We start from the raw sequence: 8,292 nt of genomic DNA, 5'->3' as shown, positions 1-8,292 counted from the left end.
ATTCCCAGTGGCTTCTTCCTCTGCCACTGCAGGGAGGCCATCCCCACCCAGTGCCCATGGGAGTCTTAGCTCATGAGGAAGCATGTCTGTAACTGAGCTCATTTGGAAAAGCTGTGAGTCATGAACGAACGGAAGGCTTCCTCAGTGAGGTGGGTGCTCCTTCTCTCCCCAGAACCCCCACTGCCTTAGGGCAGCGTGCAGTTGATCTCATGGGGGTCATGGGTTTTGGGTGGACAATAGCCAGAGTGAAGGTGTCAGGGCTCCGGCTAGAAGCAACAGTCTCTGAAACACAGGCTCGTGTAAGGTTCCATGAGGTATCTGAACCCACTTGGAACTGGGGCCCCTGGAAAGCCTGTCTGTGCTGCAGGCAGCAGCACCTCTGTCTGTCCTGTTAGAGGCTGAGACGAGCCTCGACTTCCCTGACAGTAGCCGTCTGTAAGTGCTTCCCTGCCTAGTTCAGGACTTCAGAGGGAGACCGATCGGGTGAAAGGGGTCGGATTGTAGATGTGTCGACCCTGCATTCTGAGCAAACCCTGGAAGTGGGTAATATTTAAGCAGTGGTCCCTGCTGTTCGAAGCTGCCTTAAATGTATTAAGTCAATTTACCTTTGCAAAATTTACAAAACCCTGCAGAGGTCTTGCCTCCTCATGGTTAGTATAAAGATTACAAACCTTGTAGTTGTACATGGTTTCAAATTCCAGTCTGTGAATTCATAGTTGCATAATTTCAGGCACATGAATCCACCCTTCTTAGCTTGTTTTCTTATCTGTGTCATGGTATGACTACCTAACCGCAATTTCCATGAAGATTCAGTGGGATAATGCCTGCAGTATAACTTACATGGTTTTCAACAGATGCTTAACTTTGTTTGTTTACTGTAAAGAGAATGATAGAGGAAGTAGGACTTAGCCAGAAAACATTATAGGCCATATATTTAATTCTTTCCAATAAACAGATGTGAGCTTCTTTCTTTGCTTCCCTCATTTTCTCCATCCTGTGGTCAAATAGGGAGCAAAATATTTGACAAAATTCAATTTTGTTGGAGACCGATCCCAGGGTATGTGTGACAGGGTTAATATTAAAATAAGGAAATAGTTGATGCACAAAGTTTGGGGCTAGTGTGGGCTGGTAATAGAATTACAGTGATTCCCTGGGAGTGTTTCTATGGAAAGTACTAACCACACACAGTAACACACCCTTACTTTCTGTCTCTTTTTTCTTTATTCGTTAATTGGAACAACAGCAAAAATATGAAAAGACATTGTCTCTGCCAAGAAACAATGTGCAGTATGATAAAGGAGAAATACATGCAGAAATGTAAAACACAGTATGACGAGAGATAGACGGCAGGTAAGTGTACACACTGTAGGGTCACCAAGGAGGGCTGTGAACGGCGGTTCAGAGGAGCTAGAAAAATCATCTCGGAGGGGCAGACATGTGAGCAGAGTCTTCGTTTTTAAGCAAAAACTGCTGAAAGTTTGATCTGTGCAGAAATACCTTGAAGGACAAAGACAAAAAGTCACCACTCTCATGAACGGAATAGGTGACCAGTCTATGGAGAGAGGTGGGCGAATGGTATTTCAAGAGAATCGAAGAGTTTCTTAATAGTTTACAGGACAGGGAAGGTCACATCTCCTTTGTAATTTCTTGGTTTCTCTTTTTTCTGAAGATGACAGTTGAAACTCTGCATTCTTGCTTTAACTACAGGTAGTGCATATCAAGTCTGTCGGCACTATTAAAAAAATCAAACCATGGTGATACAGCTAAATTTTACTCTGTTTCCACTCCTTTCCTTCCTTCATCCATTTTAGACTCCTAATTTGGGTGGGTGTCCTTTCAGGTTGTTTTCTGGTTTCAGTATAAATTAAACATTGTTTTTATGTGTATGTATAACAGTTCATATTATAGAATGTGTCATATATACATACATGTGTATAAATGAATAGAAAACAGCTTCATTTTAAAATTTTGGATGTCTTCTCTTTCAGTTTTTAAAGTATACCTATTTTAATTACTACTCAATACTGCCACTATAAATACAATATATAATATAATATGTTATATAATATAAACTTGCCACAACTTTTAATTTAACTGTCACTCTACGGAGGGACATCTTTTGAATGCTGCCATTTTTCTTCTGTCATTGGCAGTTTTACAATGAGAAACACTGTATATACCTCCATGTGCTTATTGAAAATTATGTCCTGGGATGGCAAGTAGTTAAAACACTACCAAAAATACTATTTTTAGTACAATGCTTTCTACAAAATTTCCCTCCAAAGCGGGGCCGACCCCTACCAGTCATGCAGAAGAGTTGTCCTTTAGCCCAAATGTCACTAAGGCGTGGCATCGTCACTGATGTTCTTTGGTTAAAAATGTGTGTTTTGTATTCATTGTCATTTTGAATTTCCTGATTGCCAGTGACGGCAGGATCTATTTTAAGTGATTGGATATATACATTCACGTCGCTGTTAGTTTTCCCTGCATGATGTGTCCATTCATTTTCCATCGGGAAAATGTGTTTAAACGGTGCAGTGGGACAGAGCAAATAGGAAGGCTGAGTGTGACAGTGAATGAGAAGTACGAAAATCTGAATGGATCCACAATACAGATAAAAGGATACAAACGTTCATTTTAGGAGAAAAAAGGAACGTGTGTAAAAGTCCTGTAGCTCAGAGCACATGCCCATCCTCATGGTACAAGCGGGTGTGACTGAGAGAGCTTTTCCCTGATAACGACTGTCTTCCCTCCGAGCTCCGAGCTCATAGCGCATATTGAGCACGAGAGTGAGTGTCGTGAGGATGAGTCAGTTAGAAGAGAGAAGCTTAGCCTTGGGCAGCTCCTTCATGGAGCTTCGTAAAGGGAGATTTTCCACCAGCGTCTGCGACCAAATCAACGTCGATGGTGTTTCCCAACGTTACGTGTACCCACGGATTCACCCCTCACATCCATCCTGTAAACACATGACGCCTCCTTGGGGAAATTCATGTGGTAGTGAAGAGTGAGGTCTCTGGAGTCAGTGTCTCTGGTACAGGCCAGCGGCTGAACCTCATATAAGGCATGTGAACGCTCCGGATCTTAATTGGGGTTAAAATTCATGAGTGTTTAACTTGAAATGGTCTCAGAAAAACAGCTGACTAAGCATTTAGAAATTACAGGTTGTTGCATAACTTCCCAATAGTGTGATGTCGCTGGATTCCTTGTGTGTATCCCAATTTATATCACAATCCAGAAATGCCGTATTCTCTACACGTCCCAAGCTCCTCAGTCCATTGAATCCAGCTGTCTCCTGCCCCAAAGAGAGTGTCCATCCCTAGGGACCTTGAAAGGCAAACTGTCAAATGAGCAGCAACTTGAGTGTGAAACTTCAACAGCAGATTAAATGGCTAAAACATGGGTCATCACGGTAAATCAATATTGCTACCCAGTCTGCTGTATATCTTCCAGTCTCCGCGACCGTGGACCCCGGTTTCATGGCTACTTTTCTGACCGTAGACGCCATAATCTGCAAGTACCTATAATGATAGGGAGAGTAAAAGGAACAGTGTCAGTTGTGCTTCTAAAAGAAGAAAAGGGAAGACAAACTTGTTGTAGAGTTGCGGTAGGTCTTTCAGTGTTGCTGCAGTGGTCTGAAGACACGGAACAGGTGTAACCAGCACCCCACAGTATGGGGCAGGGGCAGGGATCAGCCCCCACAGGAGAAGCTGCAGCACAAAGGGAAGGTTGTGAAGGATGCTTGGATGCAGTCGACTCTAGACTGAACTTAATCAAAAGCGTGTCATGAAGCTGTTTTTTTACTAACTGGAGACGTTGTTAGAAAATAGAGGCGGCTCATAACTCAGGTTACAACCATGCTGTTTTAATTACTGCCTGTGATGGTTAAAGCAAACACACATTCTGGGGCCAGCGGAGAGTCACGGGCAAGGCAGAGAGCTCTTCATTCTTGACACAGTGTCACCAGGCCCACTCTGATCATCCTGAATGAGTTCCATGGTGGGCGAGAGAACCCCCTTCTGTTCATTGCGCAGCCGTCAGCACATCCTCCAGAGTTTGGCATTTTGATCGCCAAGCTATATCCTGTAGCTTGGAATGTCCAAAAGTTATTATAACTAAAATCTAACTTAAAAAAAAGTATTTTCAATTAAAACTTCCCACACTCAACTTGCCTCACTCTCCTTTGTGTCTTACAACCACACTTTTCTTAAGTCATCCAAACCTATGACTCTTACCCTCAGCTTTCAGTTGTGTCAGTTTCATTGCAAAGAATAGAAGCTCTTGGATTTTCATACATTGATTTCTGATTTTTGATTCTATTTTTGATGGAGCATTAGGGATCAGCTACACTGTAAATTACAACTCTGAAATATGGGACAATCCTATGATGAAATCCTTTCTAAGGATATAAACAGATGTTTTAATTACTACGTGACCTACATTTTCTTGCATTTTGGCTGACTTAGAGTTTTGACCTTTTTAAGTTTTTATTTATTTGCCTAGAAGAAAATCCACGAAGAGAAAGCTAAACACCCGATGCTGGGTATGCCAGCATACAATAAGACGGATGTCCACCCGTCCACCTTCATTCTCATCGGCATTCCTGGACTGGAGGCTGCCCATATCTGGATCTCCATCCCCTTTTGTGTGGGCTACCTTTTGCCCTCCTGGGAAACTGCTCTCTCCTCTTTATCATCAAGACAGACTCCAGCCTCCACGAGCCAATGTACCTCTTCCTCCGCATGCTGGCTGTGGCTGACCTTACTGTGCGCACCACCGCCGTGCCCAAACTTCTCAGTATCTTCTGGTTCCACGACAGAGAGATTCGCTTTGAAGCCTGCCTCACCCAAGTGTTCCTGATTCACTCCTGCTCCACCATGGAGTCTGGCTTCTTCCTGGCCCTGGCTTTTGACCGCTGTGTAGCCATTTGTAATCCGCTAAGACACTCCGCTCCCGTTTCCTTTATTCTGTACTGCTTAAAACACTAAATAAATGTTAGTGATTTTGCAACTGTATGATGTCATCACTTTTGTTGTTATCAGAAGGTCGTACCATTTTTACAAAATATCAGATCTAAATTGTGCTGTCCACAAAATTTAGAACTTCAGCTAGACAGTGCTCTTTTCAGAGTATAATAGCGATAAAAATAGTAATAATCAGAAAAATAACATTTATTCTTGATTAAATGATAAAGTCCACTCTCTACTGTTGGCATGCTCTAGCATTTGATGTTGAATAAACACTACCCCCATGTTTAAGGACCAGCATAGGTTGTAAGTGGTAGAAATCAACCCAAGCATGAATGAATTTTAGGTAGGACTAAGTCGCAGAGACAGATAGCAGTCTGTTTTTGCAATTAGTACTATTTCCAATAAGAGCAAAACACAGCGCTTGGATTTATTTTTACTTGTGAAGAAAATTTCTAAGCAGTTAAAAAAATATTAGCTAATTTCGTGATGAAGCCCATGAAGGCTCATATGTATCCCAGGCTTACAGATTTATTACAGTACTACCCAAAGCCCAGAGAGGTTAAGCAGCCTGCCCAGGGCAGACAGCCAGGAGGTGGATGACTCGGGTCCGACGGAATGTTGAGCAGACGTTCCGGCAACATTCCCTTTCAACGACCCCCCCTTTCCCAACTTTCCCAGCTTACTCCCCCTTCCAACTTCTTTCACGTTTTTCACACAGTAGATGAGGTGTCAAATTATTTGTCACTGAAGGGTAAGAGCGTATAAATAATATATATTTTATGTTCACATATCCGTCTGCATATAAGTAACTGAAAATTTGATTCATTTCCTATTTGATATCAAATCATTCACTCTTTCTGTAAAAGCCACGATCCCCTATATTCTTAACTTAATGTCTTCCTACATATCCTTCCTGTATTCAGAAAGAGAAAAATATTTAGTGAAAATATTCTGAGCCTTAAAGACAACAAAGGAGATGCTATTTTGTAGTTATAGTAGCTGATATTATTTGGTATTTTTTAAATATATGGGATAGAGAAATGAGATAAATATTTCATTGAGATGTAAATGGATGCTAAGGCCATTTTGCTAAATAAATATATTGAACTGCAGAATTGTAAATAAAACATTGATTAATTATAGTTATTGATAAAACATACTATTTAGAGGCGCATTTATGAGACAGGTAGTTCCTAAGCGTGAAGTTTGAGATTTGCATCAACCTGTAAGTTAATTACTGCTCTCACTGTTTTATAGATATGAGTTGAAACTCCAAAAGGGTGACTGGTGTTACATGAGAATTTGGCAGCTCAGATCTCTAGTTCGTGCTTAGTTCTATCCACCCTGTCGGTTTCCTTTGCCACCCTGTAGGTTACCTGCTGAATAACTTAGGTTTTTTATCTGTGAGTTCATTCTCAGTGGGAAAACATGGGCTAAAAATAAAAGCAGAGAATAATCCCAAACATTCATCTTCACGTTTTCTTCATTTTGTTTGATTTTATTTTTGATCCAGACTATCCTTTAAAAAGCAGTTTCTCATGGAGTTCCCGTTGCGGTGCAGCAGAATGAATCCGACCGGGAACCATGAGGTTGCGGGTTTGGTCTCTGGCCTCGCTCCGTGGGTTGGGGATCTGGCGTTGCCGTGAGCTGTGGTTAGTGGCTGTGGTACAGCTCCGATTAGACCCTAGCCTGGGAACCTCCATGTGCCGTGGGTGTGCTCCTAAAAAGAGAAAAGACAAAAAAAAGGGGGGGGGATGTCAGAGAATCTGTGAACTTGCCACATCTGGCCTCCATACCCTCCTGTCCAAATCTGGTAGATAGTCTTCTCAACAGGGTAGTTTAACAGGGAAGCAAACCGATAAGCGGAATCTGAGAAATACAGTTTCTGGGTTTTTGTTTGTTTGTTTTTGTTTTTGTCTCCGCTGCAGGGAGGAGGAGTTAGGCAATAGTTATGTAGAATAATTAAAAAAACAAAAATTCAAGAGTGTAAATATAGCAAATGCAATAGGTTGCAGGATACAAAACCAACACACAGAAAAAGAGTGACGCTTTTATACACTAATAGAAGGTGTGATCCTCAAAGAACTCTAGCAATTAAATGGCATAACACAACTACTTTAATTCTGAGTATAATTAAAGAGTGGTCAGACTCCGAGCCCAGAGTAAATGTTAAAAGTATGTTCAGCAGTGTCGTCATTGTGGAAATCGAGGCTCTGATTTCAGTCAGCCCCTCTAAGGAGCATCAATCTTATCCCAAGTTACATGATTTATATACATGTTTTATATTTGTCCGCACATGACCTCTTTCAGTACTAAGCCATGTGGTTCAAGGACGAGAAGGACAGAGTGGTAGCTGAAATGAAGGAAAATAAAATGAAATCTTACATAATAGAAAGAATTGGCTAAAAATTTGTCTGCTTCCCCTCAAATACAATGTACAGACAAGTCATGGAGGAAGCAAACAATGAGAGGGTTGCTAGGTCTCTCTGTTCAAGCTCATTTTTCAAATCCATCAGGGTGAAGGACTTTATTTCTATACATTTGCACTTGTAAGATATTTATAAACCTTGCAACGCCTGCTGTGCACACCCTGCCATGGGTGTTCTCTCACTCCCAGGGGTTGAAGGGGAATATAGCACGATATGCAGCATCCCTTGCTCTCCCAGTTTTCTGGGATCCCGGATTATTCCAGCAGCTCTGATACTTCTCGCACCTGCATAAATCTGGCTTCTCCGAGACTCTCAAAGCCCTTGTGACAGACGGGCAAGGAGTGAGACTGATTTTCAAGGTTGGTGAGAACATCTCTGCTGTGAGTGATAGTTGTTCTTGATTAAGTCCCTGAAACACGGGGATCAGAATGGACCAGGTGACCGATAAATGCCTCCTCGAAATGACTTCGTGGCTTATGTAACAGGCAATGGCTAATCCTACACCCCAACAGCAGCGGGTTTATATACGAACAACCCCAATGCGCTTTCCTTTTCTATTTTGTACGCTTAAACATGACTGTGCCCCCAGAAGCCAAGACACTTTGTCTTTGCTGTTGGATGTATTGAGATGAAAGTGATGATTTGTACATGTGGATTCTGATCCTTCTGATGGGTGGATTCTATAAAAAGCAGGTTTCGTATGTAGGCATCAATTAATTTAGTCTGTTTCAGAGAATATTGAGCTTCTAAAAAAATACAGGTATTGGGCTTATATCTAATGAGCCGTTATGCTAATCCAATTTTTATTGTCGCTGTTACTTCCGACTTGACACTGAGGCAGGGAGAACACATGTGAATCCTGGTCAGTGCTAACGTACGTTTTTCCTTCTAAATCA

General features: G+C 41.8%; 1 pseudogene; it reads left to right on the top strand.

The window, feature by feature from the left end:
* The first annotated feature begins 218 nt into the window (after positions 1–218).
* Positions 219–4,985, top strand: LOC125111428 (olfactory receptor 52K2-like; annotated as a pseudogene).
* Positions 4,986–8,292: the final 3,307 nt, after the last annotated feature.

Source organism: Phacochoerus africanus, chromosome 11 (genome assembly GCF_016906955.1).
Source record: "Phacochoerus africanus isolate WHEZ1 chromosome 11, ROS_Pafr_v1, whole genome shotgun sequence".
In the NCBI taxonomy this organism is placed as follows: Eukaryota; Metazoa; Chordata; class Mammalia; order Artiodactyla; family Suidae; genus Phacochoerus; species Phacochoerus africanus.
This window is presented reverse-complemented; position numbering and strand designations above follow the sequence as displayed.